General features: G+C 58.4%; 1 protein-coding gene across 1 annotated transcript in view; it reads right to left on the reverse strand.

Annotated features, from left to right (window-relative positions):
* AGPAT3 (1-acylglycerol-3-phosphate O-acyltransferase 3) overlaps positions 1–19937 on the reverse strand; it is a 150203-nt gene extending 130266 nt beyond the window's left edge. The window contains exon 1 of the mRNA XM_036098994.2: positions 19681–19937. The gene's annotated coding sequence lies outside the window, so the exon portion shown is untranslated. The remainder of the gene's footprint in view (positions 1–19680) is intronic.
* Between the last annotated feature and the right edge of the window lie 628 nt (positions 19938–20565).

Raw genomic sequence — 20565 nt, forward strand, 5'->3', positions numbered from 1 at the left:
ATTAAACCACTAGATTGATTTGGGAAGAATTGATTTTTTACAATATTAAATCTTACAAAACACTGAATAGGGTATATGTCACTGATTATTTGGGTATTCTTCAATTTCTGTCACCACATCATTTTTTATGTGTGTGGCTTATTCATTACTGAAATCATAAAATTTTTTTGCAAAAAGCTGAGAAATGCAGCAAAGTAGATATAATAAACCGAAAAGAAAGAAGAACTCCACAGTCTTCCCTACTGCTCAGAGAGCATCCCTGCTAACATCTCAGTGTCCTTTCTTCCAGTCCCTTTCGCATGTGCAGTCCGTGTGTTTTACGTAGTTGGGCTGGCCGTGTGTATAAAACCGTGCACCCTGCACTGAGGACTAAGCATGTTGTAGCAAACCCTGTTGGTGCCTGGCCCACGTGTCCTCAGGCTTCTCCAAAGGCAGTTCCAACACCCATGCCTTGCATCTCTGCCCAAGGGTGGCTCTGGCCACAGGGCCTGCGTGGGGCGGCGCACGGAGCTGGGGAGGCCCTGGGGGGTTGGTGTCACAAAAGCAACCATGGCTGCTTTGGCTCCTTTGTGGGAGCACCTTGAGGGTGTTCTCCAGGTTCCCACCTGGCTTCCTGCTCACCAGAGAAAGCAGTCCGTTCCCCTCCCTTTCTCCCTTCCCATCTCACACCCCAAAGGGATCCATCACCTCTACGCCTTGAGTTGGATTTGGCGGGAACCCCCACTAAGACACATCCCCCCCACTCCCCAGTTATTGTAATTCTTCGGAAAATTATGATTCACGGCATAATATCCCATCCAGTATGTTCACGATTGCTTTCTCAAGCCTTCCCTCTTTCTGGTGAGCTTTTACTCTCAGAGAAGTGCCATGAAGACCCAGAGTCATGCATGATGTGTTTTTGGTATCTGGAGTAAATTTCCGCAGGATCAGAACAGGAGTTTTTTTTAAGGCTCTGAATTTGTGCTGCCAAAACGCTCTTCTGAAAGAATTAAACCAATTTAGAGTCCTTCCAGCAGGATATATTTTATCATATGCTAAGTGGCCCATATTTTCTAAGAGGAATTAGCATGTACTCTTAGTTTCTGTAGTGGGAAAATAAAATCTGAGTGATTTTTTTTTTTCCATTTCAGGGAAAAAAAAATCTTCCCCTTTGGGAAGAAAACAGGCACGCCACTGATTCTCATGGGGTCCTTCCATGTTTCTCTTGTGCGGCGAGTAGCCGTTATTTCTATCAAAAAAGGCTAATCAGAACGCCCACTGAAGAAGCAGCAGCACCCACCAAGATAAGTTTCTGGGCCATGAGTTCGGTCTGTCCTATATTTGGAGCAACTCAAGAACATTTCACTGAGGGCCAGGATTTGAGAACAAATTGCTTTTTCGCTTTCAAGTGTTTTTTCATTTGGCTGAAGAAATGTAATAAGGTGAGCAGGCGTGTGTAGGTCAGAAATGTGGTTAATGAAGAATAGGTTCTTAAAAACTAGGTTTTTACCTTGGTATCCAAATAATTCCACCAGTTAGTCTCTCAGCATCCACCTCCCCCTGGAAGAGCAAGACCCGAGGGCATCGCTTAGCCTCTCCTTGGTTGCTGTGGTAGAGAATAAGGTCCACCCAGAGAGCCCCACCTGCTAGGCCCCGGAAGCTGTGAATCCGTCACTCTACGGGACAAAGGGCGCTTTGGCGACGGGATGAGGTTAAAGGTAGGGAGAGGTCCTGGATAGGCCGTGTGGACTCGGTGTAATCACAGGTCCTTGCGAGCGGGAGGCAGAGGGTCGGAATCAGAGGAGGTGTGGCGGCAGAAGCTGAGGGCATGGGGATGGTGCCCATGCTACTGGCAGTGAGGATGGAGGAGGGCCGCGAGCCAAGGAGTACAGGCGGCCGGCCTGGAAACGGCGAGGAAGTGATTTTCCTGGAGGAGCGGCTAGGAGGACAGCAGCCTTGTCAAGGCCCCCATGTTGGGACTCCTGACCTCCAGAACCGTAAGGACACACGTGTGGTCAGCTGTTAGGGAGCCACAGGAAACCAACAGTTACTTTCTGCTCTCGTCTGCTTATCAAAGACTCTCACAAGCATTTCTCGATGGGAAAATCCCTTGTACAAACACCACGTTCTTTAAGTGTCCACCTGTTAATAATGAATTTTTAAATAAATCAACCAGCTTCCCCGAGGCTGCAACTCCGCAGAACCTGTCCAGAGGCTGCTGACCCGGGCCATCCGCGGGGACCCGGGGCAGCAGCTGCAGGCCTGGGGACAAAGCCGGGGAGGGGAAAGTAGTGACACCTGGCCAAAAATTTAAAAGAAAAGTTGATTCTATTACATACAAGATTTACATAAAACGGACATCTTTACAAAACCGCCCACTAGTTCGCTTGCTGGGCTTTACTTGTGCAACAGGCCTGCACCACGCATCAGCGGGAGCGGTGTAGGCGACACCCCCTCCCAGACGGCCGTCCACAGAGGCCCCACCTGCCCGCTCCCCGCGGGGGAGGACAGAGGATCGAGCACATGGTGCCTGCGGTCCTTCGATGGATCTCAATGCAGTCTCACGCCCACGGGGTCGTGTTTGCCAGAAACTTCCACTCTCACTTCCAAGTTTAATGCCTTTAAATTTCCAATAAGCCGACATTAAGTGCCTACTGCGTACAAGGTGTGCAGATCCCTACTCCTTCCAGCTCAGGGCCATTCGGGGGCGACTGGAACGTGGGTCACACTGCCAATCCTGTGACTTCACGTGTTCTTTCCTTTAGAAACTATGCTTTAAATGGCCATGCGGTCCTGTCCCTTGCGCCCCACACCTGTATCCACGCTGACACGTGGTGTTTCATGTCTTTCAACTGCCGCGTCAGGGTGAGCCGCTGTTAGTGTCCCGCTCCCGGCTTCGGGCTGTCCCAGGTGTCTCTGAGCGCGTGCCCACCCTGCCGTCCGACGGCGCCCGCCTGCAAAGCCAGCTGAGTCCAAACGAGGTTACCCTTGCCACCTGGTCTGCTTTAATGTTCTGATTTTGCCGTTTGCTTGTAAACTACTGAGCCCATCTCTCTGACGGTTCTCGGTGTTTCCAGAGCTTTTCTTCCTTTGTACCAATTCTGCCAAATCATTGGTTTTGAATTTTTAGGAACTGGTCTTTTGTCCAAATTTTTAATATATCGGTATGAAGTTGTTCATCACAAAGTTCTCGTGATGTTTGTCTGCTAAGTAGGTCTCTTTTTTGGTTCATATCATTTATTCAAAATTTTGGGGGGTTTTTTCCTTGGTCATTCTTGCCAAAGGATTACCATTTTTTCTTGAGTGGTTTCCCGAGAGCCACGTGTTGGTGGCATCGATCTGTCTTACTAAGTTTTCTGACTTTCTGGTGCCCGATGGGCCCAGCCGGCCTCAGGGCCACCCCTCATCAATCAGAAGATGAACATTCAGTCAAAAAATGCCCTCAATTGATATAAACTGACTAGCTGGTTTAAATTCTAAGGTGAACATGGCCTTTCGTGTTTTAACTTTTTTTTAAGATTTATTGAGAGAGAGAGAGAGAGAGCACGAGCGGGTGGGAGGGGCCAAGGGAAAGGGAGAATCTCCAGCACAGCAAGGAGCCCGACGCAAGGGCTGGATTTCACGACCCTCAGATCACAACCTGAGCAGAAACCAAGAGTCGGACACCTAACTGATGGAGCCACCCAGCCGCCCCTGTATTTTAACTTTGTTAATGGGCCCGAGTCAGCTGCAGCGTCCCAAGGGGCGAGGGTCCCGGCGCCCCCGATGTTGCTGGTCCTGGGGCACCAGGCTGTTAACCCTTGGGCCACCACGTTTCTTGAGAGCCCCCCGCTGTCAGGGATCGCCTTCAGTGAGCACTCAGTAGGCCCTGAGCTGGGGACTTAAGCACATTTTACCATTTAGTTGCTGAAAGTCTCCTTACTCTCACGTTACAGGTGGGGACACTGTGCTGTGACCGGGACAAAGGCCGGTGTCTCTATCTACAGAAATGAAAGGGCTGTGCCGCCTGGAAGGGTCGACTACCCTTAGAGCTACAGCCCCAGGACGGCACTTTGCCCAGGTGACAGGATGCACTAGGAGGGACCGTCCGGCCCGGGGACAGAGCACCCATCCGTGGGGGACATCTGGGAGCCCCTCAGCCAGTGTCCAGCAGGCTCAGAAGTCTTAGGAGCCCCACGGGGCAGAGAGGGGATGAGCTCAGACCCAGAGGACAGGGAGTCCCTGTTCCATAGCAGAAACACCCAGAGGGGGTGAGAGGCCAGTCCAGACCCGAGCCACACACCCCAGACGGCAGTCAAGGGCGTTAGCGTTCCATAGAGGCCATGAATCCAGAGTCCAGGAAGCCCGGGCCAGTGCGGGGGCCCCGTGCAGGGCACCCCGCAGGAGGTGGTTGCCGCTGTGCCTCCCCTGCGTGGCCCAGCCCCCTCCACCCTAATCTCACCCACTCCTCCCTGCCCCCAGCACCCGTGCCTTCAACTCCAGAGCCCCTGCAGCAGGGGCCACCAGCACCCAGGCCTCTGTCCGGGCCTCAGCTCCTTTATGCTTTTGGAACAAGGGCGCCGCAGACCGTGCACCTGCCCTGACTACACCTGGTGAAGGACCGGTCAGGTCTTGTCCATGCGGTCTGCTCTCATGGGACCAAGGCCAGAAGTCGAGGGCCAGCCCCAGAGGAACCACCGGGCGCAGCAGACTCCCCACTCGGGCCCAGTGTCCTCCCCTCAGCCCTGTCCTCCCCGTCCTCTGGGGGAGGTTAGCCGGACCCCGCAGGTCTGTGCCCCTGTGGGGGCGCCGCCGGATCACTCGGTCATTGCTCAGTAATCATCCTGGGCCACCGTACACTGATGCACCACCTTTCCTTCTCTCTGGGCCCTCAGGCACCTCCTGATCATCCATGACCTCAGCACCCCCACCACTGCCCCAGGTCTCCCTGCACTCGGACCTTCACACGTGGGCAGTGAAGAAACGAGGTCCCCTATCCGGGAAGTCTTCAATTTCCTTAGCGTTTCCTCCCATCCTAAAGCCCTCCACTGTGAAGGGCACACAGCACCAACGTCTGGAATATGGGGGCTTGGGCCATAAAGTCTGGGGTACGGTAGGTCTTGGATCGAAGCAGCCATAGAAGGTAAGTATGGATTGAGCACGTGCCACGTGTGGGGACACGATAGAATTTAGTGTCTTTACCACCAGCCACAGAGGGTTCTTAGTGATCAGGGTGGGTGTGCGCCCCAGCAGAGCAGGCTGACCGGGGCCAGGCCTGGGGGCAGCCCCCACATGGGGGCTGTAACCTCCGACTCCCACGGCCCTGACCTGCTGACCACGTGCTCTGGGGCCTCTCAGGTGCTCTCCTGGCCTCCAGAGCAGAGGGGCAGGCACGGGAACTGCTTTTACAGAGCTGGTCTCTGGGTGCTCACTGGGGGGCGGGGAGCAAGGGGCCAAAGGTCCAGAGACAGTAAAGCCAAGAGGCTCTGAAAGGGCACAAGAGGTCATGACTCCCCAGGCGGGGCAAGGAGGCCCCTCCTGTCAGAGGCTGAGCCCCACCCCCAAGGACAAGGCGCCTGCAGGGCCGAGAGGAGGACCTGACCCCACCCTGGCCTTCCAGACCCCATTCCAGCCACCAGGACCTGGATTTCTTGCCCCGTGACCCCCCCGCCCACCTCCAGGGTCTGCATCCTATGAGGGAGGGCCACCCCCCGCCCGAGGGGCTGCCTGTGGAGGGGGGAGGGGAGCGGGAGGGCCAGGGCCAGGAAGAGGAGGGGCAGCAGGGAACAGGCTCAGCGCTCCCCACACCACTGCCTTCCAGAACCCACCTCAGAGCAGCCAGTGTCCAAGGTCTGACCCGGTCCGGGGCTCGGTGGCAACGTGTCAGGTGGGAGGATGGAGCAGATCCATCACCCATCAACAGACGGACTGTTAGCTTGTTTGTGGCTTTCAAATGCTGAGGCACAGCCATGTGGCCTCGCCTGTCCCGCCGAGCTGGGGAACGGACTGCCGGGGTGGGCGGGTGCTCAGAGAAAGGAGCTGGGCTCTGAGGGACGAGCCCGGGGCCGCAGTCCCAGCAGCGCGCACCGCGGGGCAGGAACCTGAGAGACACCCACAGATGCAAGGAGGGCCACACACAGTGAGCGCCTTCTGTGCGCACGGAGTCACCTCCAAGTCAATCTCTTCCAAACACCCCCTGAAGATAAGCAACATCACTTCAAGGGGTCACTATCTTCTCCTCATGGGTGAGAAAATCGGAGTCGATTGAATGAAAGAGGTGGAAGTCCCCCTGCTAATCCAGGTGACCACTCTGACCCTCAGTGTCCTCGTCTCCAGGGCAGGAATGGTGACAGCCACTGTGGCCCCTCTGAAGGTGCCAGAGCTCAGAAGGTGCGCACCTCCTAAAGCAGGGCACACACGTAACATGCTGCTGGTACCCCAGCTTCCAGACTCCAAACACCCGTCTCAAACTCTCAGGCCACAGTTGAACACATGTAAACGGGAGGGCGAACGACGCTGGACATGAACACGCCTCGGTCAGCAGGCACATCGGCCTCCCGGGACCAGGCCACAGACAGCCCACCTGGACTCAGCACAGACCAGCCGCTGGACCGTCTGGTTAAGAAGGGCACGCTGGCTAACCCGGCTTTTCTGAACACCACGCGCAACCCGGCGGCTAGAAATAGGCCCAGTGGCGTGGGCGCCAAGGAGGGAGACATTGGCTGAGACGTGAGTCATCTACAGCTCTTGAATGCCAACACTTCTAGAAACAGATATTTTGGGTTCCTCTGGAAAGTGCACCAGGGATGGAGAGGAAAAACCCTCTGGGCCTGAGGCTCGGGCAGGGCTGGGGACGGTGGGGCGGGCAGCGTGCTCGCAGGAGGACAGAGGGCAGTGGGCAAGGGGTCCGAGGAGCACAGACTGGTAGAAGGGGAAGGGGTGCAGCCCTGAGACGCTGCTCCCCACTCAGCCATCTTCGGTCAGTTTTGGCCTGAGTCTCACGACAGGATTGGGAAAGGGTCCCAGGAGAGCGCAGGCCCTCCTGGGGAAGGATGGCCTAAGGGCTCTGTGGGGCTCAGACATGGATGCACCCGCAGCAGGGATCTCCGCAGGCCTCCCAACCGATCCCAGCATGTTGCCCCAGATGAAGCAGAGGCCAAGGTCACCTGGGGACAGACACAGAGTCAGGAGGCCTCAGGGGGCAGTGGATCTGCTCCAGCCCCTGTGGGTGGCAGACCTCGGCTAGAGTCACTGGGGAGCACCTGCCCCATGGCTTATGCCCCTGACGGCCTGAGGGACCTTGGACAATTCAGGACCTCTCTCTGAGCTGCTTCCTTGTTTGCAGAGAACAGAGCAGAAACAGGAACTTGAGAGGATTCTGGAAGACCAACAACAAGAGCCTGTCTGAGATCAAGGTATTGGGGCGGGGGTCAGCCAAACCTGATGCTTCGGGTTGGAGGTGAGCCCCTGGGCCTCCGTTGTGGGTCCTACTTGCTTAGACTCCTTACAGTTAGGAGAGCCAGTCATTTCCTGGTGCCTGCCTTCCAGATAACAAGAGAGTTCATGGGGCGTCTGGGTGGCTCAGTCGTTAAGCATCTGCCTTCGGCTCAGGTCATGGTCCCAGGGTCCTGGGATCGAGCCCCGCATCGGGCTCCCTGCTCAGCGGGAGGCCTGCTTCTCCCTCTCCCACTCCCCCTACTTGTCTCTCTCTGTCAAATAAATAAATAAAAATCTTTAAAAAAACACACAAAAACAAAAACAAGAGAGTTCATTCCACCCAAAACCACCTAAGAATAGAACAGCCAGGGACAGGGGTTCTGGGCAGGTACCCCTCCCCAGGCCTGAAAGCGGGGAGAAAACTGCTTTCAGTGGTTGGTGGGTGGTTGGCGTATGGGAACGTGGACACAGAGCGGAAGGCAGCAGGCCCGTGAGCCTCCGAGGACAAGCCTGGGGCCTCGAGGGAGGCACAGACTCTCACAGCCGTCAGATCCGTCCTGGCTCCTGTCAGGGGCACGGCAAGGTAAGTTTCTAGAAGCTGACTTCTCATAGTAGAAACTGCCGCTCGGTCATGCCATTTTCCCTGTTTCCGACTGCATCACCCCGGAGCTCGCTGCTGAGGCTGCCCGGCCCGCGGGGTTTCGGGGCTATCTGACACCAGAAGTCTGGGGTCAGAGCCTCTCAGCAGCAGGCGGGAACAGGGTCCCCCAGCCCCAGGGGCCTATGCTGGGAGATCTGGGCCACTCCCTTGTTGCCTGCTGGGGCGCCAGGTCCCTCTGCCCTAAGCCTCCAGGACTCTGGCCCATTACGGAAATGCTGTAGCTCACCCGCTCTGTCCACGGAGATCTGCCAGGTCCTGGCCCACACCTCAGCCTTTCCCGCCCCTGCCCGTCCCAGATGCAGCAGCTTGCTAAGTGCCCACAGCCCCGTCCCCAGGCTCCATCCTGTGCCAGCATCCCTAGCACCCAATCTGAGCCAGGTCAAGGCTCGGACAGGAGCAAACGGATGATTAAAGCAAAAACGTTAAAGTCTATGAAAAAAAAAGTGGTTACTTTTAGAAATTGAAAAGAGGGACGGGGAGGAGTTTTTTCCCCCATAAACACAATTTAATAATTTAAAAACCCTTTATGCTTTCCACTGATATTATTTGAAATACGAAGTTAAATTTCATAACTAAAGACCAATTAAAGCTGTAAACACACTGCTTATTTCCAGACTACGTGTCCTGGGGGCCGCGTGCCCCCTTCCCGAGGGCCACGGCCTAGTCAGGGGTGATGGGCCCCCACTTCGCTCCAGCCCCCTCCTCCTTAACAGCTGTGATAACAGACCAGATGCGCATTTCTGCCAGAGTGTGAGTTTGGGATGGTGGGTGGGTTTCAGTGAGTCCTGTACTCCCTCCGCATGTGGGCTTGAATCCGGGAGGGGGGGGTCCCTTCACCTGCCCAGGGAGACAGGGCTCAGACCCCCCTCCCAGCAAACACCCACACTGCACTCCTCTGTGGACCAACGGTTGGCCGGGGTTGGGGGGATGGATCAGCCCGGCCCCCGCACTCAGTAGAGCTCGCACAGACAAAACCCATAGTTACAAACTGTGCTTAGTGCCATGAACAAAATCAACAGGTGCTAAGGTAAGCGGGCTGAGCAGGGGAGCCTCCTTCAGCAGGGAGACCAATGACCACATGTCCCACATCCACTCTCCCCTCCTCCCTCCTAACACAACCCCAGGATTGGCCGTGCAGCTCTAGAGATGTTTCTCAGCTCCCCTGGCAGAGAGGGGCTGGCAAACAAATTATAAATGATGGGCTGGGACTTCTAGAAGAGTTCCTTAAAGAGGGCTGCCTCTGCCGAGGGAGGAGTCCTTTCTCTCTCGTCCCTGCTTCATCCTCCTTGTTCCTGCCCGGAATATGGTTGTGATTGTTGGAGCTCCAGTAACCATTTTGTGACATGAAGTGACCTTAAGTTTGGGAAGCCCAAGTTTAGACAGCAGGCAAATTCTAGAGCCAAGCGCTGGACTTTTCATTCTGAAACCTGTATTTTTCACCCTTTACAACTCCTTTCTTCTCAATACACACACACTTATGTGCACACACACGCACACACACAGAGCTGAGATGGAAAACCAGGCAGCCTTTTGGTGTCAAGTAGAGCTTCTTGTGGGACGCAAGGCCCCAGTGAGTGCAGGGAAAGCTTTTGCCATGTGAGCTCAGCCCCAAGCACAGGGAGCAGTCAGACCAGAGGACAGCAATTCTTGTTTTACTGATGGTTCAAAATCAAATTCTCAATTCCTCTCTGTGACCGCAACCAGATAAAATTACACAGTGCCAGCAACTTATAAATAGAAGAAAATAAATGGGGAGAAATGAGCAGATTAAGCCATGAGCCTCCAGGAGAAATCAGAGGAGGGAATTCGCTTTGTTCGTATTTCATTCTGCCAACGCCGTGGCTAAAATTCTCTGTGCTCTGCATCTGCTGCGTGTGGTCCCTGGTGAGTCTCTGGCTCCATCCCGTTCTCACGTCAGCTGAATCTGAAGTGAAAATGCAGAGCATCTCATGCTGGAGCCTCTGCACTTGTGACGGTGCTCAGGATGCTGAGTCCATAAAGTTAGACACACATCGGGAGACACGTGGTCCCCTTGATGGTCTGTATTTGGTGGGCACCGCGCACCTGCCGGTGAGGACACAGGAGGGGTCCCACAGAGAGCAGCCCCCCAGCCAAGCCAGGGAGCGGGACACCAGGTCCACGGCCAAAGTCGGCAAGGGGATGCGCTCTCCCCACCAGCACTGCTCCCGTCTTGCTGCTAGCTCAGTCACGTGCTCATTCCTCTTTGCAAACTTGCTCAAAGTCCAATTGAAGTCAACACGAAACACTGGCAAACCGAACGAGAGAAAAGATTAAACATAAAAGATCCGGCGCGTTGTCTCTGGAGCTGCCTGGCTTCTTGGGTGTACAAAGGCAGCACGGCTGTGATTCTCTTCTGCCGCAGAGAGGACAGCAACGCTGAAATACACCAGAGGGAGGCGGTGTCACCGCGAGAGCCCGGGAGAGTGAGGTGTCAAACGTCTGGGCTCACCTTCCCAATCTCTCTGCCAGGACACGTCTGTTACAGGGGGCGCATCTCAGCAAGCAAGCCCAAGCCTCCGGTCAGCAAGTTTCGGAGCGGGACAAAGAGCCTGCCCCAGGGAAGCCATCGGGCCCTGGGGCTCGGAAGGATCTAGAGCACCTGGCGCACAGTCGCATCCGCCCCGGTCCTGCCTGCCGTCCTTTATTGTTAAACTTTTCATTTTGAGGGGCGCCTGGGTGGCTCCGTTGGTTGAGCGTCTGACTCTTGATTGAGGCTCAGGTCATGATCTCAGGGTCGTGGGTGGCATCGAGCCCCGTGCTGGGCTCCACACTGGGCATGGAGCCTGCTTGAGATTCTTTCTCCCTCTGCCTCTCCCCCCACCCCCTAAAAAATAAATAAAAACAAACTTTTCATTTTGAGAGAACAGTAGATTCACGTGCCATTAACAGAAATAACAGACGCCCTTTGCCTGGGTCCTCCAATGGTAACACCTGAGAACCCTAGTACAGGATCACATTAGGACGCCGACCTTGGTGCAGCCACCCTCCCACAGCCACACCCCCTTTACTCCCAACCACCAACCGCCCATCCTTCCTGGCTCCATAATTTCGTCATTTTAAGGATGTTTTCTCAAAGGATCATACATATGCCATTTGGGGGGGTTGACTTTTTTGTACTCAGCTTAATTCTCTGGAGACTTGTCCAGCTGGCTGTGTGTGTCTCTCACACACACACAATTTACACGTTCATGCTCACACTGGCACATGCCCGCATTTGCATGTGCTTGCACACTTGCTCACACTCACATGTGTACACACACACCCCAGGCCACATGCTCAGGCTCACACTTGCACACATATACACACCTGCACGTGCTTACATGCTCACATTCACACACACTCACGTTAGGGGCTGAGCTCACGTCCAGGGCCCTTTATGCTCCTTGGTTTTTGACAATGACGAGCTTGAGGCAGGAAAAAACAAAAACTGAACCCGTTGTCTGCCTGCCGTATCTCTGCTTCTTTTGCCTGCTACTTTGGCGAGGCATTCCTTTGGTTTTTGTTGTGCTTTATTTTTACTTCTTAGGCCGTAAAACTCATTAGCTCAGCACTGAAGCGGGGACAGGCATCTGAGGACAGGAATCTTGGCCGCTCCCCAGGGGGATGGGGTGACCGCAGGCCTCCCCTCCCTGCCTGTCCAGGCGCTCCCCATGTCGGCAGGGTGGAGGCCCCACTGGAGGGTCCTCTCTTCCTGCCCTCCCGCCCCACTAAGCCCAAGGGCATGGCCACATCCGGGGCAGCCTGGCCCCGGGTCCTCCAGGGTCAAGGGAGGCCCTGGCGATCCTGCAGGCAGGGCAAGGCAGGGCGGGAGAGCCTTGCTCGTTTGAACAAAAAATATAAGGTGGTGGCAGAAACTCAGCCATTGGGATGAGTTATACTTTATTTCAATATTTTAATAAGCCAAATAGATACCCAAAAAACTGATGAACAGAACATCAAAGCTTTCAATAAAGGCAGGATCGGGCCCTGGCCTCGCTGAGGTCTCTTCTCACTCACCTCCCGCCGACCCGGCCCTGCTACCATTAATAAGGGGGAATGGAGTCTGGAGGCCCGCAGGAGGCTCACCTCCTACCACCGTCTTCAGCTACACACCTGACAACAGAAGGCACACCGTGCAGAGGGATGCTACTTCAGCCAGTACTTTACTATCGCAGCAGAAAAAAGGAAGGTTTCCTCTTGCCCTGGCAACAGCCCAGCCAGTGAGAGACATTGTCATGGCGCAGCCAATGAGAGACTGTCACGGCCCAGCCAATGAGAGACTGTTTCAGCCCAGCCAATGAGACTGCCACGGCCCAGCCAATGAGAGACTGTCACGGCCCAGCCAATGAGAGACTGTCACGGCCCAGCCAATGAGAGACTGTCATGGCCCAGCCAATATGAGACGTCATGGCCCGCCCAGCCAATGAGAGACAGCCTCGACCCAGCCAATGAGAGACTGTCATGGCCCTGCCAATATGAGACGTCATGGCCCGCCCAGCCAATGAGAGACTGTCATGGCCCAGCCAATATGAGATGTCATGGCCCACCCAGCCAATGAGAGACTGTCACAGCGCAGCCAATGAGACGTCATGGCCCACCCAGCCAATGAGAGACAGTCACAGCCCAGCCAATGAGAGGCCACTACACTTCCAGAGCCCAGTTTACTCCAATGGACTTTCTGTTTACAACAGCCCGAGCCCCCACCCCCTCCCATCCTCTATAAAAGAGCGTCCTCTGCGCTGTTCTGACTGGTCTACGGTGCTGCCTCAGCGAGCTGTCTGGGGGCCCCCAGATAAACCCGTCCTTGCTGGGAAGTTAACTGGCAGTTGTGTCTCACGGTGAACAGCAGCTTGACCCCCAAAGCACGGGTGGAAGACGGCTGCAGCCGGTGAGGTCCTCCGGTCACCGGAGTGGCGGGGTCTTTGGGAGCAGGAGTCGGAGCCCGCCCCGGACGCCTGCAGCCGTTCCGCCGGGGGCACCCCCAGCACGCGCACGCGCACACACACGCCCGCGGGCGCACAGCAGCCCCCCCCCCCCCCCCGGCTGCCCGCAGAGCAGAGCAGCACGGGGACAGGTCCTCTCGTGGGCAAGAACCGGCAGGAGCCAGAGGCCCCTGTGGGCCTGGGTGGACGGCGCTCCCCGACACCGGGAGTCTGCTGCGGGCTCTCCGGGGGCGGGGACGCAGGTGGGCCGGGGCCAGAAGTGCCCCCACTCAGAAATGGCCCACGGCCAGGACGGTTTGGAGGGCACGAGGGGCTCCGGGGACCGTGCCCAGGACGGCAGCGCGCAGCGTCTGGCCCTGCCTGTCCCCTCCCGCAACCGCCCCGCTCCGCCCCGCCGGGATCCACTGGGCGCCTTCATTGCTATTCCAAGCACCCTCACCGCTGCAGCTCGGTCTGTCCCACTATTTATAGGCGACTAAAGAGCCACAAATTACTATTGTAACGCTGCCGTTACACTTCTGAGCGCTGAGGAACACAAAGGGCTGAAACGCTGGCTGACGGACCTCGTGTCTCTGGCGGGTTTGCAATAAAACTGCCTCTTTTCTCTTAAGCGATGAGTGTACTTCCAAGGCCTCTCCAAAAATATAACTTCCTTTAAATAAACTGCTCCATCGCATTTCCCTGAGGGCGCGGGCAACTCTCCTCTGCTAAGCCCTGTCACCAGGGAAGGGGGGCGGCTCGCACACGCGGGCTCAGCAAGCTTCCCGACCTCCCCACTCGGCTCCAGCCTCCCTGACTCCACGGCCACCGGCTGACGTCCTCCCAGGGCTTGGAGGTCGGCCTGCGGGCCGCACAAGCAGGCTGGAAAAACCACCCAACACCCGATGGCTCACACTTGCCCGCAGCCGCTCTGTGCCCGCAGGCCTGTCAACACTTTACACGCATTAATTTAGTGAGTCCTCACACAACCTGAGGCCGGGGCTACCGCGATCGCGGCGCGGCAGACGGGGCCTGGCTCTCCGGCTCCCTCCCACTGCCTGGCGCCCCCCGTAGGGCCGGCACCCCACCGGCAGGCGGGGCAGCCCCCTGCTTGGGCCGGAGTGCTGCTTCACCCTTAAGTCACTCGCCAGGAAGCCAGGTCAGTGCAGTCACCACAGCGATCAGGCCACGAAGCCCGCGTGCACGTGCCTTGTCCTCTCAGGGGCCAGGGGGCCCTCCTGACGGGGCGGCCAGGTGGCAGCACGATGGGAGGAAGCCTGAGGCGGAGTGGGGCTGTGGGGGTCCTGAGCCCCTGGAGGGGCCTTTGGGGAGGTACACAGGCTGGCCCTCGGGGACAGCACCTTGCGTGGGCCCAGACCCGGGCCAGAGGCTGCCAAGGTATGGGGGACGGTGTGCCAGGTGACACGGACGGAGCGCAAGCTGACCGGCCGCAGCTGCCCTGCCACCTCCCTGCCACGCTGGGTCCCGTGAGGCTGCTCCCCAGACAGCGCTTCTGCCAAGAACCTCGGGCACCCCGGGAGTGACCCGCCGGAACCTCGAGACGTCTCCCCTGCCCGTGGTCAAGGAGCGAAGGGCTGTCCGGGTGGGGGAAGAGTCCAGGCCCGCCAGCAGGTGAGGACGCGGTACAAGTCTTCATCAGCGCCCCCCAGCACCCAGGCTCCGGTTGTCTGGGGTGTGCCCTGAGGGGGGACCCCGAGCCAGCTCCGCGGGTGTGCAGACCCGAGGGCCGAGCCCGAGACCCTGCACCGGCCAGTCCCGGGACGGGGCCTTTCATCAGCCTTCCCAGGTTCTCAAGGGGCCACCTGAGGGGCTGCAGCACTTCACCCCGACGCGCCGCCCTGGCGCCCCACACCCCGCTGCTGGGTTTCGGCTCCTCTCTAGCCCGCCCCCGCCCTGAGCTTCCAGGCCCTTCCGCAGCGGCCATGCGTGAGTGGGAGCACCCCCATGTGGAGCCCCTTTCCGGAACTCTGCTAGATGTCTCAGCGGTTCGTCCCAACTCCACCTGAACGTCACTTGCCTGTGATGCACCCACGCCCACTCGGGATGACGTGTCCCCGGCAAAACCTTCTTTCTTGGGGGTTTCGTCCTGGGTCTTGGGACAGAGCCCTGAGGACTGCAGGCCCCAGGGAACCAGCAGGTGGCAGCTCTGTGGCCCCCCCCACCACCACATCCACCCCAACAGGACTTGGGTGACTTTTAGGGCCACCCCCGGGGAAACCTGAGGCAGAGGGGTGGCGGACCCCAGCCTGGGTCTGAGGGGACACCTGGTCCGCACGTCTCTGGGCCACAGTGGCTGCTGGACACGGCCTCCAACGTGGACCCTCAGGCAGACGCAGCCGCTTCAGGCTCCTGAGCAACGGGGGGCAGACGGCACCAAAGGAAACTGGGGGGACGCCAGCAGCAACCATGCACATGAAGGAGGCTCCACCTCACTGGGAACGCGGGACCCTCGTGAGGCCCGTCACGCGTCCCAGGCCGGCCAGGGCCCAGCACCTGCTGAGCACCAGGGAGACAGGGGCCCTCGCCTGCCCGTGCTGGGCGTCAGCAGGGATGGCTTCCCTGCGGGGCCAAGGCGGGAAGGGACTGGGCAGAGGCCGCGCACGGGGACAGCAAGTGTCGGAGTCGGGGGAGAGGGCAAGCCACATTCCCACGGCGGAGCCTCAGCGTGCTGCCGGTGGGGGGGCCCAGTGCAGGGCGGCCAGCTCTCCTGCACACACACGTGCGCTCACGCACACACACCGTGCTCCTTCTGCACTTCAACCGTGGACGTGTTCCTATGGACCCAAGCAAAGTATGAACACAAATGCATTTGTACACGAGTCACGGTGCCCCCCCAAACCATGGTCACCCTGTGAGGACCCTGGGACCACAGCCCTGTGTCTGCCAGGCCCAGGGTTCCCCGGGTCAAGGCCCTGATGCCACCCACACCCTTGCTGGTCCCAGGGAGGATGTGTCCCAGGCCGTTCATGGCAGCACAGACCAGGGCTGTGGGCAATCCGGGCTGTCCAGGCGGCTCTCCAGCGAGGGGAGGAGTATGTGAACCCACGGGGCTCCGCATGGCTATGAGCCACGGATCAGACATACCTACCACGCACAGGCAACGGGACTCAACTGATGCCCCTGCACCCCACGGACACAGCCAGCCAGGCCCGGCTGTGGGACACCCTAGGGCCAAGGGCCCAGGCTTCACGAGATAACGGTAAGAGGAGGCGGATGGAGCTATGGCCTGAAGAGAAGCGGCGCACTTTGAAGCTAGGAGTCAGGGGGCCAGTTCGGTGGTTCCCAGTAAGCCCGGCAGAGTCACCACGGAGCACAGGAACCCACTCGGCGGACACCAGACGAAGTGAACCATTCCAGGTTCACAGCAGTGCCACCGACAGATGAAGGGACAAGCACAGCTCAGTCCACCCGCACGGTGTTGTGTCACTCGGCCACGAGCAGGGGGGGAGCACTGACCCCCCCACGACGAGCGTGGGCCTCGAGGCCACGATGAGTAGCCAGAGGAGCCAGGCACAAAGGGCCACGGAGTGTGCGCTTCCATTTACAAGAATGTGCAGCACTGACAAGTCCGTGGAGACCGAGAGAGGATCGGGGGCGCCGGGGGCGAGGGGCGAGCGCCGACGGGTGCCGGTTCCTCTGGGGTGATGGGCACATTCAAACCGGACGCGATGACTGTGCAGGCAGGTGTCCCCGAGGCCGCTAACGGTGAATCAGAGGTTGTATTTACCAGCACAAGAACGGTTTGAACTGTGACGGGAACGACTGACTACACTGGAGGCTCTAGGGGCGTGCTTGGGCGGTGACCCCATTCAAACACACAGGCGGTGGTAACTGTACAAGTCGGGACGGTCCTTATTCGGCGGGGGACACATGGGGGCGCTTCCGGGGGCCGCGGGGTGCTACCGACCCGGCTGGGGTCCCCTCGTGATCGCAGGAAGCCACACACTGCCTCTGAGTGGTTTTCTCTACCTGGCTTCTGGGGCGGACAGACAAACACACACACTCTATGCGACACCCCCAAGGGTCAGGGCACAGTGGCCGTCTCGGCCGTGACCGGGGTGCCGGTGCTGGGTGCGGGGAAGAGAGGGTGAAAGTCACCTAACGGTGAGAATGTATACGTTTCTCCCCAGGTCAGGTCTGGAAGAAGCAGGCTGCCCGGCAGGGTCCAACCCTCCCTCCAGGGTCCTGTCCCAGCGACCCCTCAGCCTGCACTCCCAGGAGAGCACCAGGAGTGTGCACGGAGCACGGGTAAGCTACCTAGGGCCCGGCCCCAGGGCAAGAGTACGTTGTGTGTAGATTCAGACTTCCCGTTTGCATAAACTAGAACAGAATGATTTATAGTTAAAATGATTTCAATTTTACAAAATAACCTAACCAATTAATACGCTGGTCTCACATAAATGCTTGGCTTTTTAAACATCTCATTTCTAAATCCCTACAGGGTGACAATAAAGTGAAAATCATGAAAATAAGATTTTCACCTTCCCCCTTTTCACAGTTTCTTTGAAGAACCAGGTTGCCCGTCCTGTGGATTCCCCACTCGTGTCACTGAGCATGTCCTTCTGTCCCCAGCGTCTGTGAACTGGTCTTGGCTCTGCAGGTCTAACCCGATTCAGGTTCTTCCCTCTCCTTCTGGGCAAGATGCCCTCGCAGGCAGTGGTGTGTTCCTCTACCAGGAGCCACGTGTCTGCTTGCTTCTGTTTTGTGGGGTCAGCACCGCGGGTTTTCACCACCTGGATCCCTTGACCCAGTTGGGGCTGCACGATGGAGTCCACCCTTCCTTCCTCATCTATTCTTTCTCTAAAGTCGCCCTCATGGCCTCTGGACCACCCTCCTGGCAGGAGCGGGTCTGGGAGCACCTGGATGGGAAGGGCAGGGTCGGGGCGTGACCCTGCCCTTCATTAATCCTTTTCCAAAGGACAAACGGGGTCCCCAGCACCCTCCAAAGTCCTCAGTGACGTACTTCCTCCGCGCATCTGATGGCTCCGCCCCGCGGCAGCTCGTGCCCTCGTGACACCTCCTGACGGCCTGAGTGCTGGCCGGGGCCCGGCGGGGTGCTGCCAACATGACACCCGTCCCTGGAAACGTGACGTCCAAGCTCCCACGCTGCACCTGCCCACGGGTGTGGTGGGACACAAATGGTAGGGAGAGCGCGTGGGGTGGGCGGGGGCTGCACAGGGGAGGGGTGGGGACCATCCCGTCGGAGAGGGGAGCATTTGGCTCATCCTGACCCTGAGATGAAGCTAATTCCTGGTGACATTTTGCCTCCTGCTTTCTTCGTTCTGGGGACACGGGGCTGCTGGGGGGGGTTAGAATATGGGGAGACCCACCCCTCCTTCTGCCCCATGCACACGGACACAGCCTGGTGTTTTCAAATAAAAGGTTGAGGGGCGCCTGGGTGGCTCAGTGGGTTTAGCGTCTGAGTCTTGTCAGCTCAGGTTGTGATCTCAGGGTCATGGGATCGAGCCCTGGGTCAGGCTCCACGCTCAGCGGGGAGTCTGCTTGGGATTCCCTCTCCCTCTGCCCCTCCCCCGCTTCAGGCACACACGCACACTCGCTCTAAAACGGAAAAAAATTGTTGAGCTTTCTGGAGAGCAAACCATGGCACAAGTTATGTAAGGTGTGTCGTGGTTTGAGGACACAGAGTTTCACAAAAACTGCCTTCCATTTTATGCTAGAGTCTGCAAGTGTCCATCTGATCATTGGTAGAGAGGGGACAACAATCCCCAGAAGGACGCTGAGAAATACGTTACTATTTTCACCATCGCTGCAGCGGCCGAGGTACTTTTCCTGAGGGCTCCTGATGTACCTCTCGGTCTGCAGACCTCTGGGCGCACTCCTCAGACCTCAGTGCCTGTTGTGGACTGAACTGCGTGCCCCCCAAACTCACAGGTCCGAGTCCTGACCCCCAGCACTTCAGGATGCAACTGCACCCAGAGGTACAGGTGGTTCAGTTAAAACAGGGTCACAGGGTGGGTCTTAACCCGAGCGGACCGGTGTCCCCATGAGCAGAGGGGATGAGGACACACGCAGAGGGACGAGCGCATGAGGACGCGGGAGAAGACATGTCCACGCGCCCAGGCAAGGCCTCGGGAGGAGCCAGCCCTGCCGCAGCTGATCTCGGACCTCCCGCTCCAGCCCTGGGACAGAGCACGCTGCCGCCGTTCGAGACTAGGTCTGCGCATCGGTTAAGACAGCCCGAGCGGATGGACAGCGCTCCTCCCCGCTGGCTGCCCCCGGCCGAGGACACTGCCCCAAGCAGCTGCTTGACTCGGCTCTGCCCCCTCCGGGATCTGTGAAAGGTGACCTCCCCAGACGGCCCCTCACCTGCCACAGCCAACCCCTCAGCCCACTCTGCTTTCCCCAAACCCCAGCTCTTCCTCCACTGGAACGTGAGCTCCCGGACAATGGAGCCGGGCGCGTGGTGGGCCCTCTGCGGAGGCGCACACCGGGGCTCCATCCCGGGGACAGCCCACGGCACAGCGGCGCGAAGCTCCTGTCCCGGGGCCCGCGCACAGACGGCCTGCACCTGGGCTAATGCCTGGCCGTCACCGGCTCAACATCCTTCATGATTTTAAAGAGAGGCCCCATACGTTAATTTTGCACAGGGCCCCACAAATCCTGCAGCCGGTCCTGCCTCTGGGACCCCCCCACCCCGTTCCAGACATGGGCCCCACATACCTTGAACATCCTCACCAAGGTCTTACACGCACTTCATGGCCAGTAATTGATTCCAGGGAGGGGTGGGGGTACCCAGTCCAAACAACGGGACCCAGCTTCGCGACGGGCCCGGCTCTGTGGCTCGTTGGTGCTCCGGAGCTCTGGGGGTGCCAGGCAGAACGTCCTGGCTACTCCTCGCTGCCCTCCCGCTGCCCTCCCACCGTCTGGGGGCAGCGGGACGAGAATCCCCAACTCAGGCTCTGCTTCCAAGCAGATGACTCACTGATGACTGCCCCAACTGGCTGCAGGCCAATGCTGCCGGCGCCACATCCACCCTGGGCCGCAGGCTTCAGCCCCGGTTCACAGAGAGCGGGAGCCTCCCACGGCGACCCGAAACCTGGGCAGGGCCCCCTGGACGCCTCGCCCACACATCACAGGTTCCAGTCCCAACTGGAAGCTGGCCTCCAGCTGACAGCAGCTCCAGGTTCCTCCCACACCAGCCCCTGCTCCTCCCTGCCAGGACTCCTTGGGAGCCCTGGGGAATGCCAGCCTCCAGCTCCTTCAGAGACACACGCAGGTGCCTCGAGCACAGCAGAAAACCTGCGGGAGTCCTGGGGCTGGGGGCCTGTCAGCGCCGCACGGCCAGCCAGGCATCAGCCCCGCTTACGACTCCTCACCCTTGTCAGAAGTCTACCCCAAGTAAAGGGGAAGACGATGCTTCCTGCTTTGAAACCTCACGTCGGGGAGACTGGACGCGCCGCCCGCCCCACCCGGGGTCTCCCGTTCACGTGCCGTGGGCCCGGAAGTTCCGTGGGAGGGACCGGGTGGCCAGCAGCAGGCCCCTCCAGACAGAGTGTCTCCGAGCCGGTGAGCGAGGGCGAGCGGAGCCCCAGCACGGCCGCTTGG

Source organism: Halichoerus grypus, chromosome 1 (assembly GCF_964656455.1).
Source record: "Halichoerus grypus chromosome 1, mHalGry1.hap1.1, whole genome shotgun sequence".
Lineage (NCBI taxonomy): Eukaryota > Metazoa > Chordata > Mammalia > Carnivora > Phocidae > Halichoerus > Halichoerus grypus.